This window comes from Saccopteryx leptura, chromosome 2, assembly GCF_036850995.1.
Source record: "Saccopteryx leptura isolate mSacLep1 chromosome 2, mSacLep1_pri_phased_curated, whole genome shotgun sequence".
NCBI classification, from domain to species: domain Eukaryota; kingdom Metazoa; phylum Chordata; class Mammalia; order Chiroptera; family Emballonuridae; genus Saccopteryx; species Saccopteryx leptura.
The window spans coordinates 214,492,895-214,510,037 of NC_089504.1; the positions used below are offsets into that span (position 1 = coordinate 214,492,895).

A 17,143-nucleotide genomic window follows, 5' to 3' on the forward strand; every position below is an offset into this window, starting at 1 on the left:
AAAGGCAAGGAGCAGTGAGAGCTAAGTGGTATGTGCACCCCTGCCGGGAGGCACCCCAACAAAGGAGCTCCCTCTAGCTACCCAGCTGAGAGACCACAGCTGGCTCATGAAGAGTCCCTGAAGGAATAGGAGGGGAGTTTGCGGAGGGCTGGTCAGCACCACAGGGCAACTAACTGGCCAGCTCAGTAATGTCATTAAAAGACATTAAAGGGACATGTGCCATGAGAATTACAAAGGTGATTTATTTCTATGATTTCATTTATTTAAACTTTGGTAGATCACAGAGAATAATCATATGGGTTTGAATCTTCACATGCTGCTTTTCTGTTTCCCTGCTATACAATCTGACCTCGTCTTGCTGGCATGATCCAAGCACGTGCTAATGTGATGGGTTGGCATGATGCAGGGAGGGGCCCGGTAGCACAGGCTGTCCAGAATTCCTCCCAAAAAGAAAGGTCAACCAAAGCAGAAACTGTGCAAGAAGCATACAGCAGTGAGATAAAAGGTGTGGTTTTCAAGTCAGAGAAGTGAACAAAACGGAATGACCAGTGCAGTGCCAGATGTGGGTCACCTCCTTGGGAAACCTCCCGGGAAAGTGCAGACACAGTGAGGAGAGCTATTGTGCATGTGATCAGGACTGAGCTGATTCCCTTCCCCCACAGGCACCTCCTTTCACATCAAGAGGTCATGCCTGACCTGTGGTGGCGCAGTGGCTAAAGCGTCGACCTGGAACACTGAGGTCGCTGGTTCGAAACCCTGCACTTGTCTGGTCAAGGCACATATGGGAGTTGATACTTCCTGCTCCTCCCCCCACCAACCCCAGTCCCCCCCCCCCCTCTCTCCTCTCTAAAATAAATAAATTTTAAAAAAAGAGAAGAGGTCACCACAGCCAGCAGGAGTGGGCCAGCCCAGGACACCAGCGGGCCTCAGACATGGCAGCCAGGACCTGGGGGAGAGAGCAGCTGATGAGGTCAGGCCAGAAGCCAGGGCAGCACGAGGGCTCACACAGGCTCGACCTCACAGATTTATCAGTCTACACAGCTCTCCTCCACAGCTAGGTCCTGGACGAGACTTCTTCAGGGCAAGTATGACAGAAAGACAGAGGAAGATGACAACAATGCTGTGGACAGAGCTGGAGAACATTCCAGGTTCAGGCAAGTGAGCATGGCAACCAGAATGGGCCAGGTCTGGGACCTCCGAGTTCAGCTGTCCTAACTCCCAGAAGGACACCAGGGTGCGAGTACAGAGGTACCAGAGCCTGGATAGGTGGAGGCATGGAGAGAATAGAGGTCCCCTCCCCTCACCCTGCTGATCCCACCCTCAGGCAGAAGGCGAGACTTCTTCCTGGGCACTGGCCAAGGGGCAAGGCTGTGTGGGAGGACGCAGGGCTTGCACGGTAGCACAGGTGCTGGGCCCAAGAACACAGATGGCCGGCCATGACCATGAGGAGCACCAGAGAGCCAGCATGAGAGGCAGCTCGGGCTGGCTGTGTGGGTGCAGTAGAGGCCTGGTGAGCAGGGAGCCTACGATCAAGATCAAGCCTACATCTCCACATGCCTGTGCCAGTGCGGCCAGGCCTATGGCCTGCCTTGGGAGCATCTCTCAAGCACTAAAGGTGCACAGTGCTACCAACGCGCCTGGTGCATCAGCCTCCATGCTTGGTCAGCCCAAGTCACAGCTCCCTTAGTTCTGATGGGTTTCTCCCTTCACCATAGCCTCTATCTATAAAAGGAGACATTGTCCCTACTTCACAGAAACCTGGTCCCAGGTCACTGCCAGGGTGTAGTCCATCTGTCTCAGAGCCCACAGGCCAGCTCCTGTGTCCTGCTCTCAATGGCCATGCGGCACGGCTCCCAGAAAGCTTTCTCTACATGAGAAGCCCCTGTGTGCTCAGCACTGGGCCCATCTCAGGGCTTTCCTGGGCCCGTCTCTCTTTGCCCTCAGTCCTCTAGCCTCCCCAGCACCCATGCTTCTGTGAACTGAGCACAGAGGACCACAGGCCATGGCTGGTTTACACTTAGCACTGGAGAAACATCACCACCACAGTGACAGTATGAAGTGCTGCAACAGGAAAGCTGCCCTGATGCCCAGTGCTCAGAACTCAGTGTCATTTCAACAGGCTACTTGTCCTCCTCTCGTCATATGTTTAAATTATATTCTGAGCTATTTCTTTGTTTTAATTAAAATTCCAGTTTAAGGAAAGTATTGAGAAACTAAAACAAAGTCTAGTTATAGCACCCTGGCTCCCCTTTGAATCCACACCCAGCACATCCAAGTGTCACTTCATCTTCCCAGAGCCTCCCAGGACATCCGTCCGGAAGAGAAGGCCCATCACGTTTTCAACTGAGGAGTTCATCCTACTTATTTATTGGACAATTTTTTATTCCAATATAATTTCAAATTTTGGGAAAAACCATATGAATATTACAAAGAACTTCTCTGCATTCTTAATGTTCCTCCAACTGTTCACGTTTAGGCCTATTTGATTGTCATGCATGTATTCATTCAAATACTCATTCATTCATTGGTTCTCCCTATTAATCCACACCTCTGAGAGTGGTTAGCAAACATCATGCTCCTTGACTCCCAGCACTTTAGTATGTATTTCCTAAAAACAGGGGCATATGGATAAACAAAGTACAATTATCAAAACTAGAACATTGTGCATCGATGGAATACTATTACAAACTTCCCCAGCCAACCAGTCATAGTTCCCCACCACCAGACACACTCTAACTTCATTTTAGCCCATCATAAACATAATAGAAGATGGCATTCTAGAACTGTGACGTTAGAAATGCTATTATCTACCATGCCTCCCTTCTAAGAAGTTCAGGAAAATGAATTTCATATGAGGTCAAACCCCACACAAGATTTTTTTAAGGACAGCCTGACCAGGTGGTGGCACAGTGGATAGAGCATCGGACTGGGATGTGGAGGACCCAGGTTCGAGATCCCAAGGTCGCCGGCTTGAGCGCGGGCTCATCTGGTTTGAGCAAAGCTCACCAGCTTGAACCCAAGGTCACTGGCTTGAGCAAGGGGTCACTCAGTTTGCTGTAGCCCCACAGTCAAAGCACATATGAGAAAGCAATCAATGAACAACTAAGGTGCTGCATCGAAGAACTGATGTTTCTCATCTCTCTCCCTTCCTGCCTGTCTGTCCCTATCTGTCCCTCTCTCTGTCTCTGTCACAAAAATATATATATATTTTTTAAGGACAAAAGAAAATAAGAAACAAAATAACATCCCTACTGACAATAAACACACACCATAAAAACATGAGAACAAATATAGAAAAACCATAATCTAGTATCTTTAAATTGATTAAAAGACATTAAGATAATAATGCAAGATAAAAAAAAGACATAAATCAGAATTAGAAAAACTCAAGAATGAGATCATAGAACTCACGAAAGAAGCTAGAACAAAAGAAAAATCTTTCAAAAATCAAGATGAAAGAGCGTCGTCCTAGCGTGCGGAGGACCCGGGTTCGATTCCCAGCTAGGGCACACAGGAGAAGCGCCCATTTGCTTCTCCACCCCTCCGCCGCGCTTTCCTCTCTCTCTCTTCCCCTCCCGCAGCCAAGGCTCCATTGGAGCAAAGATGGCCCGGGCGCTGGGGATGGCTCCTTGGCCTCTGCCTCAGGCGCTAGAGTGGCTCTGGTCACAACATGGCGACGCCCAGGATGGGCAGAGCATCGCCCCCTGGTGGGCAGAGCGTCGCCCCATGGTGGGCGTGCCGGGTGGATCCCGGTCGGGCGCATGCGGGAGTCTGTCTGACTGTCTCTCCCTGTTTCCAGCTTCAGAAAAATGAAAAAAAAAAAAGAACAAAAATCAAGATGAAATTAGAAGACACACCAGATCAAATAAACACCACAAAAGAAAATAGATGAAGAAAGAGAAAACGATTAAAAATAAAAAAAAATAATAATAAGGCAATGAGAATTCATGAGATGTGGAGAAAACAGGAAGTGCAGACACAGAGAGAGGACTGAGGACTGACACGGGGGTGGGCCAAGTGGACTCCAAGTCACAGCTCAACCAACTCTCATGTTAAAAACATATTTAAGACTAAATGCTTTGTTGGATTCCATCAGCTAACACTTTATTTATATGGTTTGCACATCTGTCTTTGGAAGGTAGAGTTACCTTTAGGTCATCTTGCGATTACTTGTACAATTTTTGCTGATCTCATAAACTGACTGGGGGAACTTTGGGTCTTCTCCACACACCTTAAAAGTCTCACTTACTTTCGGACTGGGGTCTAGTGAATGCAGATTTCTGAGAGTGGTTTCAGTCACTTCCACAGGGATGGCTTATTCAGACTGTCTACATATTGGAGCAATTTTGTTGATCTAAAATTTTCTAGAAAATTATTCATTTCATCTAGATATTGCAATTTCTTTGCATAGAGTTGTAAACAGAAATCTCTGAAAGTTTTAATAGCCACCGCATTTGCAGTGATAACTACTTCTGGTTACAAAAGTTTTACGTTTTGTCTTTTCCCCCTTGATCAAAGTTGCTGACACTTTAAGTATTTTATGGTCTGCTTCCAGTATTTAGTGCATCAAGCAACAAGTTTTCAGGTTCTACTGTATTCACTTCTCCTTTGTCTTAAATTATTTTGTAATTCTTTCTCTTAACATTTAGAGTCACAGGGTATCTCATTTTTTTTCAATGCTTCTGGTTTGACATTTCCTTCTCAGAACTGTTTGGCAGCACCCTTCATGTTGTGCTATATAGTGTTATCTCATTTATTAATCTTTAAACAGTTTATGCTATATTTGAAAGCATTCCAAACTCTCCACATATATAATGGAATCTGGTTACTTTTGAGTATAATTTTGTGGTTAATTTCCACTTTTATTGTACTTAATGACTTCTACTGTTGAAAAAATAAATTTTTCCTTAAAATAAAATATATGGTAAATATATATTTTTAAAAACCCTTTTTTTTAAACCATTGTAAATGGTCCTGGTATGTTTTTTTAAAAAAGAAAGAAGGAGAGAGAGGGGAAGGGAAAGGGGAGGGAGGGAGGGAGGAAGGAAGGAAGGAAGGAAGGAAGGAAGGAAGGAAGGAAGGAAGGAAGGAAGGAAGGGAGGGAGGGAAAAAGGGAGAAAGAAAGAAAGAAAGAGAAAAAAGGAGGAGAGGGGAGAGAAGGGGAGGGGAGGGAGGAATATTCTGGTTTGGAACTGAGTTTGTTAAGAACACTATTGAAATCTTTCATTACTACTTTTTTTTTGTCTTCTTAATATTTTTTAAATTAAAGTTTCCCGTTATGTTACTGGATTTGTCCATTTCCTGTTCTACAAGTTCTTCCTTCATAAATTTTACAGCTATGTTATTATGTACATAAAAGTTCATGAGGCCCTGGCCGGTTGGCTCGATAGTAGAGCGTCGGCCTGGCGTGCGGAAGTCCCGGGTTCGATTAACCGGCCAGGGCACACAGGAGAAGCACCCATCTGCTTCTCCACCCCTCCCCCTCTCCTTCCTCTCTGTCTCTCTCTTCCCCTCCCGCAGCCAAGGCTCCATTGGAGCAAATGATGGCCTGGGCGCTGGGGATGGCTCCATGGCCTCTGCCTCAGGCGCTAGACTGGCTCTGGTTGCAACAGAGCGATGCCCCAGATGGGCAGAGCATTGCCCCCTGGTGGGCTTGCTGGGTGGATCCCGGTCGGGCGCATGCGGGAGTCTGTCTGACTGCCTCCCCGTCCGTTTCCACCTTCAGAAAAATACAAAAAAAAAAAAAAAAAAAAAAAAGTTCATGAATATCATCTCTTTGAGGGGATTATAACTTCTTAAAATGAAGTATCTTTGTCCCACTTAAAACTTTTAATCTTTTTCTTTAAAATAACATTGTTAGCCCTGCTTGCCAGTGATTAGCATTTGCTTAGTACACTTCCCATGAATAAATTTTGTTTCTGTGTCATTTTTAAGACAATCTTGAGTTTGCCTCTTAACAGAGAAAATTAGCACATATTTTAACTAATGCCTACATGATGTCTTGCCTTATGTATTTTTTTATAATTTCTACTTTTTTCTTTTCTACACTACCTTTTGGTGACCTAATCAGGGTTTTTTTTTTGTTCCAGAATTTTTCCTCTACAAGACTGAAATTGCCACCATCTGTGCCTCTGACGAGCGGCTCCTTATAAATCGTTACTGTGTTTAAATGCACAGTTATATACCATAGGCTACAGGAATATTATCTACACATGCCCTGGAAAAGACCCAAAATTTAGTGAACTTTCATTTTTCTCCTTCTCATCACTCTATAAATACATATACATAAGATTTTTCTACTGTTATTTTAATTTGCACCCCTATGTGCATCAACAATTATTTAGAGTGAGCTACATGTCATACTGGATTCTTCCCCATCATTATCAGTGGGATCAAATATGACCCTTTTTTATATAGAGATGGTTGTCTTTTTTTCATTTTGTCAAGAATCCTAAGGGTGAGGCTGGTAACCTCTGAGTCCTTGACAGTTCTTATTCCTTGGCCCTTCAATTTGAATTCAAGTCCAGCTGTGTCTAAAATTCCAGGTTTGAAATCATTTTCCCCCAAGTACTTTGAAGATGTTGATCCAATTAATTCTAGAATAAAAACTTGCCATAGAGAAATCTGATGCCAACTGCTAGCCTGCTGAACACTTTGGGGTCTTCTCATATTTGGTGGTATCTTGAAATTGTGTCCCATATATGTCTGGGCAGTTCTGGTTTCTCACTTATCCGCCTCAATACATAGCCCTCTGACAGATTCTGTGCTCTAAGAAGGGTCCTTCTAGTAGCTTCTCATTATCCTTCCTCAGTTTTCTATGTTTCCTCCTTTTCATGCAACAGAAAATTATAGCTTCTCAAACTTGCTTTGGCCTTACCCTTATCTCTCACTCTCTCCATCTCTCTCAGTCCTCGACTTTCACTCTGGAGTAGCTCCAAGTCCTGCAGGTAGGCATTCTGGATTACCTCTAGATCCTCTAGGTCTGCATTCTGGAATAGGTCTGGGTCTTCTAGGTTTGCATTCTAGAGTAACTCTGAGTCCCCTAGGTTTGCATTCTGAAATAGCTCCTGTTCTTCTCAGTCTGCATTCTGGAATAGATCTGGGTCTTCTAGAATAATGCTGGGTCCTTTAGGTCTACATTCTAGATTAGCTCTGGGACCTCCAGGTCTACATTCTGGAATAACTCTGGATCCCCTAGGTCTGCATTCTGGAATAGCTCTTGATCCTCCAGGCCTGCATTCTGGAATACTCCTTGGCTTATTTGCCCAATCACTGAATCCTTTTTTATCTTGTCTGTACTATGATTTAAGCCATCCTGATTGTTCCATTTAGACTTACATTTCTTTCCAAAATCTTTGGTTGTTTCTTTTGAAGGAGAAAGATTTTCTTTTTTTGAGCATTCTTCTCTTTGTGCCACTAACTCTTCCCTTAAGGATCCTTTTTGTTGCATTTGGTGGTTCTTTCTCCTGTTGATGGTTCTCCTCAAACCAGTGACAGCTCTTGGCTATGCCCACAGCTCTGTTTTTGAGAGGCTTTGCTTGCCTGCCATGGATATGAGTTCCACTCACTCTGGTCTGCCTCTGGTATTAGGGGGAGAAGAAGTGGAAATATTTGGACTGCATCTGCCAAGGGTTTGTTTTCTGGAGTAATTCCTTGCTCTTCTCTGGAGTTAGTTGCTATCAGGACACACTGCCTGCTGCCCTGGCCCAAAGCACACACCAGCAATGGGAGTCAGGGCACATGGCCAGGGGTGAGAGCAGCTTCTAATCAATCCTCTCCAAGTCCTGGTGTCCACTAACCCTGAGCCGAGCATAAGAATTCTCATTGCTAGTACACTAGGTATCTCTACATGTCTTCTGGGATGTATTGATTCCATAAGCACTAACTGTTTCTATCTCTTAATAATGAATCAAAACATCGGACCCTCTACTTGCAATCATCATTGTTTCCACAAACATCTTGAGTTGCTCTAGTTGCTGTTGTCTTAGAGTGTCTGCCTATTGGGGGATTCCAGTACAGGTGACAACAGAGGAATGCTCTCAGGTAACCATCCTGTTCAAGCTGCAGAAGACTAATTTGTGTACTGATTTGTACTGTCTTTTAAAAAAAGAAAACACTATTTAGATTTTTTTTTATGCCCTGGAAAACGTAAATCCAGTTGATAAGCTGTCTAAAGTAAAAAACACCCTTTTTGAAGTTCTGGTTGATAAAATTAATCTCAGTAGCCAAGCCTGGAGGCTCGTGCATGGCCTCCACCTGTTTCCCAGCCTGGTCCTGGGAAGGGCATTGCCACAGAGGCACAGGGTGGTGGTGGTGGGGTGAGGGGACTTAAGGACAACCTGCCTGAGGTCCCAGCAAAGAGAGGGACAAGAAGCAGGACTTACACCTAAGTGACTGGCTGTTGGCCTGAGAGTGGACAGTGCCCTCGAGCTGGTGACAGGGCACGAGGTGGGCTCGGTGCAGTGGAGGCCAGGAATGAACAGCAGACTCGCTTTCAGGAGCAGAACCTAACTCCGCAGTCACTTTGTATTTATTTAAGACTAACCCTGCAATTTCCCTGTTGTCTATAATTACCCTGTGTCAACTTATAACACTTGCCTTGTAGTTAAATGGTTGGCAGTTACTATGGAAACCAATACTGTTCTCTAACTTGAAAAGGTAGTTGTATTTTTAAATTTTTTTAGCTGTATTCTACTTTGATAGAGGTTAATTTACAACTGCTGCCAACTTGAAAACAAAGTCAACTGTAGGCAGCTGCTGTTTCTGCTGTCCCACCCAGCTCTGCCCTGGGGAATGTAAGTCCATCCCTCTCTCAGGTGACCCCCCCTTACCATCATCTGCTCTTTTTAGGGGTGCTTGCTTCCCTTTGTCCTCAACTTGCTTCCTTCTTGTTCAGCAAAAGCAACAACCCTATTAAAATGTCACTCTCTGCCTAGTCCCTGCCTATACTCAGGCAGCTACATGGAAATGGAGAAAACACAAACCACCTCCACTCACACCACAGACCACACGCCAGCCACGGCACCCCAGTCGGCACACTGCGCACCTGTCAGCATATTGCACTCTCTGCTCCAGCCACGCTCCAATATTCCTGAAGAAACCTTAAGTTGAACCCTATAAAATTACCTTTTACGGCCCTGGCTGGGGGCTCAGTGGTAGAGCGTCGACCTGGTGTGCAGAAGTCCCGGGTTCGATTCCCGGCCAGGGCACACAGGAGAAGCGCCCATCTGCTTCTCCACCCCCCCTCCTTCCTCTCTGTCTCTCTCTTCCCCTCCCACAGCGAGGCTCCATTGGAGCAAAGATGGCCCGGGCGCTGGGGATGGCTCCTTGGCCTCTGCCCCAGGCGCTAGAGTGGCTCTGGTCGTGACAGAGCGACGCCCCAGAGGGGCAGAGCATCACCCCCTGGTGGGCAGAGTATCGCCCCCTGGTGGGCGTGCCGGGTGGATCCCGGTGGGGCAAATGTGGGAGTCTGTCTGACTGTCTCTCCCCGTTTCCAGCTTCAGAAAAATACAAAAAAAAAAAAAAATGACCTTTTACTATATGGCAAAAACATGTGAGTAATGGCAATTCCTAAGGATAATGTGCATTTCCATCTGATTCCTGTCTTCAAACCTCCTGGTCCACCTCCCAGGAGGGCTTCCTGGGATGGAATCCTTTGGGCACCAACCCCCACCCCCACCCCCACCCCACCGCCTCCATCAGCTTCTCCAGGTGGCCACCTTCCTGCTTCCTGGAGTTCAGCTGGCAGCCCCACCCGCACAGAAGCTGATCACTGTTGCTCCCACTGTGAAATAAACCTTCCCTAGTCCTTGCCTTGGGGTATCTTCTCAACCCTGTCCTGCTGCCTGATTGCCTCTGTTGCTCCTCTTATGTGCATACCACTTTCATTCTTGTCCCCTCCAATCGACAAAACTGCTCAAGTTGCTGATGACCTGCATGAACCCCAGTTCTCCCACCCCTACCGAGTTAGGGATGGAGTCAGACCTCATTCCCTGACCCCAACATGTATCCTTTGGGCCTCTGCATCTCCCTTACAGGTCCCTGGCTCAGACCCTACTCGGTCCCCTGTTCCATCCCAGCCAGTCAGGTCGGGACACCCAAACCCACCCCTGATCCACTTCCCTCCCCAATGCTGCTTTATGGGCCGCATTTCCTGCATGGAATCTGCACCAGTCCACACTACCAGCCTGTCTTTATCCCAGCACCAGTCTTATCTGTCCATCTGTGGACTCAAAAGTTACCTGAACCTGACCTGTGGTGGAGCAGTGATTAGCATCGACCTGGAATGCTGAGGTTGCTGGTTTGAAATCCCAGACTTGACCCATCAAGGCACAAACTATGAGTTACTTCCACCCTGGGTCCCTGAGCATCTATTCTCTACGTCGTTCTGCTCTGGTCGTTCCACCCCCATGCAGAGTGAAATCTCTCATAGGCCACAGTGGCCCACTTACACATCTCCACCTAGCTCACCACCTGCCATACTGTCCCCTGGCTGTTCCCCTGCCATCCTCACACTGAGGCCTCACAATGGCTGTTCCCTCAGTCTGGAGTGCTATTCTCCCTCCTTTACTTAAATGACACCTTCTCGGTGAGGCCAATCCTAATGGCCCTGTTGATCATTGACAACCAATCACAAGCATGTATGTGCACACACACACAGACACATACATATGCACACACACACTCCCTCGCTCCTGCTTTTCCTTTTCCTTTATCAATGGAGCTCATCACCTGCTTTCTCAGGTATGCAGTCTATCTTTGAGGACCCTCTCTGGGGACAGAGCCTGTCCATGTGTTTGCCAATGGACCTGACCCAGCCTAGAACTAGAAACCAGCACAAAGCATGTACTTGATCTGTCTTCTGAGTGAATCTGTTAAATCTGAGATTGCAATTCAATTTTCCCAGCCTCATTAGAATTATTCCTAAAATCAATTCTGATTCTGAAGTGTCTCATTACCTTCACTATGTTTCTAACCCGAAGAGAATCATCTGTGGCCAGTGAAAGCATTAACATTCTGTACAGATGAAGAATAACATCACCACAGATTCCAGGTTGCATCACGGAAGGAACAGGACGTTCTTTCTCATTTCACTACAAATGACCCTGTTAAAGGAAATGAACAGCTGAGAAGCAGGTCTGCGTCCCAGAGGCGTGAACACCAGCAGGTGGCGCTCACCCTATCAGGAGGTTAATGGGAGCCAGGGTGCAGTTCAGGGTTAAGAACCTCAAAAGTATTCAAGCAAAGGGAGCAACCAGAAGTGAGGACCAGGCCCCAAGTTGGGGTAGGAGAAGGGAAGGTCAAGATCTGGGCTGAGATGGGTCAACCAACAGGCACTGAGGTCGGGTGCAGGCAGGGCACAGGTGGGTAAAGCAGACCAGGAGGAGCAGGGGTCACAGGTGAATCATTGTCTGCAACAGGACGGGGCCGGGCAGGCAGGTCACCAGCAAGGGTAGATGAGAGTACCTGGGAGTGTCTCCTTCTCCCGGCCTGTGGACGCCTGTCCTGCCAGCCCACCTGCTTCCCCCGAGGGTGAGGACACTGTCCATCTACCAAAAAGCAAGGGAAAAGTGACAGCGTTACCTGATGAACTCAGCAAGGCCAGTGTTATGGCACACTTTGAAATCCCACTCAGCCCCAATCCCTTACCATTTCATATTGAGGGGCTCACAGAACACCTGAGATATACCTGAAATTTGGTTTGTGCCTATCAGCAGTTGTCAGACACAATCCCAGGTCACGGTGCTGCTCCCTGGTGAAGGGACACCGTGTATCCAATTGCATTCTTGCCCATGCCTCCCACGAGTGTCCCCACTGTCTCCCAAGGTGCCCTCCCGGCCTTTGCTCTAATCTACTCCAAGACCTTTTACCCTTTCCCTGCAGCTGGTATACCCTGAGTTGCACCTCAAAGCATCAACTACTCAGTGTGGCTTCTGACTTACATCCACTGTTGGAAGAGCAGCACCCTTGGTTACAGCAGAAGTCTGTTTTTAAAAATATGGCAATATATTTGGAAGAGTTCAGAGGTACCTGGCATGCTGTGGACCCCAGCCAAGTGCCACCGTCTACTTCAATGGAGTAAAGGCCTGAAAAGGAGGCCGTGTCCATGAGCACTGTCACCCACCTGGGAGGTCTTCCCTGAGACTCCTTCTGCAGTAACCCAGTCCCACCAACCCTAAACCTCCCCGGGAAGTGGCCCGGGTCTCAGGAGGCTCCTTAATAGAATTCAGGTGGCAGGAACACACTTCCAAAAAACTCAGATGAAACCTCAAGACGTAGTCATTATCTTACTCATACCTAAAGAATTATATTCCAGAAATAGGCACTGGATTATAAAGACATGCCAAATTCCTAAGAGGGGGAGAAACTATTCTTAAGCACATTATTATTTATAAGCACTTTGGTATTTATACTCCTACACCTAATACTTGCCAGATTAGAAAGCGGGTATGATTATTACCACTTTGACAGAGAAGGTAGAAGGCTCAGAGAGGGAACACAGGTATCAGGGTCGCAAGGAGGGAAGGCCCCGCTCCATGGGCACACTGCTGGCCTCTGGGGTGCGCGCCTCTGCAAGGAGGACAGATAGCTCCTTCAAAGGGTGAGGGTAAATTCAGGACACGCTGCTATTTACGGCATTTTAATGACTGTTATTCTGTGTCCCTTCTATGTAAGAGCAAGTTATGATGCCAGAACATTCTCTGCTCTGTGTGCTCCCCAAATGGTGGGTGAATTACTTCACTTCATGTTTCAGGTTTCTTAGTGATTAAATAATAGTAACAAACCATGAGTCATGTATAAGCATGGCAAAACACATAGATTCTTTTAAAAATAACAAAACTCTTCCTGGTCTTAGGTGATTTTCATAACTCTTCAAAATTAAAGAGTAAAAATATAAACAACCAAAGAAAAATCAGACTCGCTCCTACTTTGGGGAGCTCACAGTCTCCATCACCAACACTGTGGGCCCATCCAGGATGTTCTGTGTGGAGGGGGGAGACACATGCCTGCTCTACACATGGCACTGTGCTCTTTACCTTCATACATCTTAGGGTTTTCTTGAATCAGAACATGCACAGGTCCCTCGGCATAAGAATAAAATTACTGCACATTTTTAATTTCAGAGGTTAACCATAATCTTCTTCATATAGATCTCTACGAATTATACCCTGTCAAGTTCACAAGTGCTGTCTCTCCAGCCACTGCCCCTATGACTCAGTGTTCACATTCTGATCTCTCGCAAATTGAGAGGTGAGATATTTCCTCCTCAGTTTAACTGCTCAAGACTTTAAGCTCTTGTTTATGTTCACTGAATGCCTGGACCTTGTGTGTGAGAAAGGTCTGCTCGTGGACTTTGTCCACACAGAGAATACTGGTGACTCACCACGGATGGTTCAGGAATCGCCACATTTACATCCTCCCCACTACCCAGTGTGAGTTCTTATTAGCTATTTTTGGTTCTTTTACTGATCATCTCTATGAAATATTCTTACATGGTCTATACATCAGTCAGTTGGCCTGAAAACGTATGAACCAAATGGATCTGCCCTCAGTTCCCTCTACCTGTGCACCCCTCACCATCATCCTCCATCACTGCCATCTATTGCCACTGCTGCTTTTTGTGACATCTGCAATGTGAACACCCTATTCTCCACTCCCTGTACACTGTGTATGTGGGGTCCCCGGGCTTTCTCTGATTCTTCACCCCTTACTGCATGGCTCCATATGGAGTCTCGGACCATCTTCAAGGAGCTCTTCCAGCAAGGACATGGGAGAATCACTTTTCCCTAAATTCTCATATGTTTGAAATGTATTATTGAGAAAATTCTTTCTTTCCTAAAGATCTTCTATACTTTGCTACACTTTTATTTAGCATGAAAATCACTGTGGAAACAGCTGGGGCCAGTATACATAAATAGAAAAATGGGTGAACAGAAAAAGCACTTTACAAAAGAGATCCAAATGGCCAATGAGCACATGAAAAGGTACTCAAGTCTCATTAGTAATCAAAGATATGCAAATTAAAAACAAAAATAGATATAAATACACACCCACCAGACTGCCTAAAATATACAGTCTGGTAATTCCTTGCCAAGCGCTGGCAAGGACAAAGAGTAATGGGAACTCTAAACACCTTCCCATCACTTAGGCCAGGGGTCCCCAAACTATGGCCTGCGGGCCGCATGCGGCCCCCTGAGGCCATTTATCCGGCCCCCACCGCACTTCGGAAGGGGCGCCTCTTTCATTGGTGGTCAGCGAGAGGAACATAGTTCCCATTGAAATACTGGTCAGTTTGTTGATTTAAATTTACTTGTTCTTTATTTTAAATATTGTATTTGTTCCCGTTTTGTTTTTTTACTTTAAAATAAAATATGTGCAGTGTGCATAGGGATTTGTTCATAGTTTTTTTATAGTCCGGCCCTCCAGTGGTCTGAGGGACAGTGAACTGGCCCCCTGTGTAAAAAGTTTGGGGACCCCTGACTTAGGCTGTTCTCTTGTTTTGAAAATCCTTCTACTACACAGAAAAACAATGTATTCACTGATTGTAATGGGAAAACCATAAGTTCAACCCCAGCCAAAGACAAACAAACAATTTCCACAGGTAGAAAATATATCAAATGAACAGTAAGCACAAACTTATAAAAGTAACAAATAATTTAAAAGCAAATAAATACCATTTGCATTTGCACAAAATGTGATATAAGGAAAGCTTGACAGTATGCCTGGAGGAGGACCAGACTTAATAGGGTTCAGTTGGAGACAAATGGTACAAAAGTCACTCTTTGGGAAGCACATTCTTATTTCTACACTATATTCTTCACCAATTTATACTTTTTGAGGGTCATGGTTATTTTGCACTGTGAGTGCACTCACAGAGTGGCAGCACAGCGTAACAGCATTAGTCTAGGATGATGGCATATGGAGACAGATTCACAACAGAACAGAATGTGATGGGAGATGCAACCGCTGCAGCATCTTTCAAAAGACCTATCTGGTGTTCACCCAAACACTGTATACAATGACATTCTTCCCATAGTTTCTGGTGAAAAACATTATATCAAGAAATTGGTATATGTCCCCTGTTTGAAACCATAATGTTATAACATCACTCCATATTATTTATTTATGTGTTTGTTTCAGATAAAAAGGTCATTGTATGGAAGGGGAAAAGATGGTGCTCTAAACGCTGGTGGTGGTTGTGAAGAGCAATTGTGGGGAAAAAATTGTTGCCTGGAACAATCACTATGAAGCATGTCTGTATTCTGCTGGTCTGAGTAGAAGTGATGATAAAACCAGAAAGGATCAGCTAGCAAAGGAGACATGCATACCCAGGGCGCAGCGGCTCTATTCGGAGAGGCATGGCCACGAGACGAGCACCAGATGTAGACCGTGGCTCCAGGGAGAGCGATGGGCCATCTTGAAATCTGGCTGTTTCAGATTGTCTTTCTCTCTCTTTGTCAACAACTAGATGTGCCTAGATGTGAGAAGTGTGCTTTTTGTTTGTTCCCTTGCTTTCTGACTTATGCATTTCAGTGTAGGCTGTTTCATGAGTCCAGTAGCATATCTTCCAATGTTTTGAAAAGATTCATGGCCTTTACCTATTCAAATGTTTTTTAATGCACCTCCCCCACCCGAAACTCATTCCAGACCTTTAGGCTCTGCCCACAGGTCACTCACATTCTATCTTGTATTCTCTACTATCTTTTTTCTTGAACTTTAGTACAGATACATTGCATTGAACTGCCTACTCACTAAGCCTGCTTTCTGTTGTGTCCAGTCTTCTGTCCAGGGAATTATTCATTTCAGATCCTATATTTTTCAATTGTAGAATATATACATGATTCTAGATTATAATTCATTCTGGATCCCTTAGTTTCTACCACGAGTTCCAGTTTTATAGCATACAGCCCAGCTATTGGTCCTGCCTCTCCTTCCCCACCCACCCACTCACCACACTTTGCAGTGTTTGAACCACATGAAGGCTTTTGACCTGGACAATCACATTTCAGAGGACCTGGTATGTTGGCCTTTTCCAATTCTTACTGCTCTGCTCTGAGTCTGGCTATGGGTAGATGCTACACTAATAATCGTTGTTATTATGGGCACACGTTTCTGGTGACACCCCTGTTCAGGACAACATGCTGCCCAGAATGTGCTCAAAACTGGAATGTACATTTTAGTCAACCCCCACACTACACTGTTAATTAAGTTTACAATCAACCAAAACCTCTAAGTCTTTATTGACTACCCACCAAATTTTAATGAATCCATTCAACAGGTCACCTATCAGACCCTGAGTGGAATTTTAGGTAGCTTGTCATCCTGGACTCAAGACATACCATCTATTGGATATGAGCACAGGAAAAGCTTAATGTTACAAAATCTAAGGCCTGGTCAAGGCAAAAAGAATAGCAGTGTCATAAGGAAGGTGCAATTCTGTCGAAGATAGTGATGCAGACTCCTGGCTGAAGGAGAGGGAAGAGCAAGCTCTGTGAGGCATGATGGGAGGGCTGGTGGAAGAAGGCTGCTAGCCCAAGCACACGATTTCCCTTTCCGACTCCCAAACTGCCAAAGAGTCATGCAAAGAAATCAGAAAAACAAACTATGATGGTTACTAATGTGGAAACCTTACTGCAGGCTTCAGTGTGATAGCACAGATGGCAGGGAGCTGCAAGGCCCCTCCGAGACCTTCCAAGAAGTCAGAGAGCCCTGGTGGTGGGGTGGGAGACACTGGTTCCAGCCAAGTGGGGTGCCATGTAGGAGCCAAAGGTCACTTAATTTTTCTGGGATTAAATCCCAGAAAAATACAAAAAAAAAGAAAAAAAGAAACAAAGTTAGGTTAGAATTTAAAACAGCCTTAAACAATATAAAGTCCAGACAAACTGTAAAAGAAATGTAGGACTATGGGACCTGAAGGAGAACTTGTGATCAGGAGTGACACAGAGCCAGAACCAATCTGTATTCCACGTGGGCACGAGGGTTTTCTAGCACCTAAGAGAAATTACTGAAATCAGCCTGATGCCAGTTCCCTCTCTGTTGATGGGAATACTCAGATACCTTCGGAGGTAATTATAAGGGGGGTGGGACACTCCCTGGGAACCCACACCAGCCCTCAGTTCACACAGAGAGCGGTGCTTTCAAA

The 17,143-nt window shown here is 45.6% G+C and overlaps 1 protein-coding gene across 8 annotated transcripts in view; it reads right to left on the bottom strand.

Moving 5' to 3' along the window:
* PCBP3 (poly(rC) binding protein 3) overlaps positions 1–17,143 on the bottom strand; it is a 294,334-nt gene that overhangs the window by 106,377 nt on the left and 170,814 nt on the right. For 2 of the 8 annotated variants that reach the window (XM_066369982.1, XM_066369988.1), the window contains 2 exons: positions 11,467–11,549; positions 10,959–11,105 (listed from right to left, as the gene is read on the bottom strand). The exons of 5 other annotated variants lie outside the window; for them this stretch is intronic. The gene's annotated coding sequence lies outside the window, so the exon portion shown is untranslated. The remainder of the gene's footprint in view (positions 1–10,958; positions 11,106–11,466; positions 11,550–17,143) is intronic. One more of the 8 variants, XM_066369983.1, reaches the window with a different exon arrangement.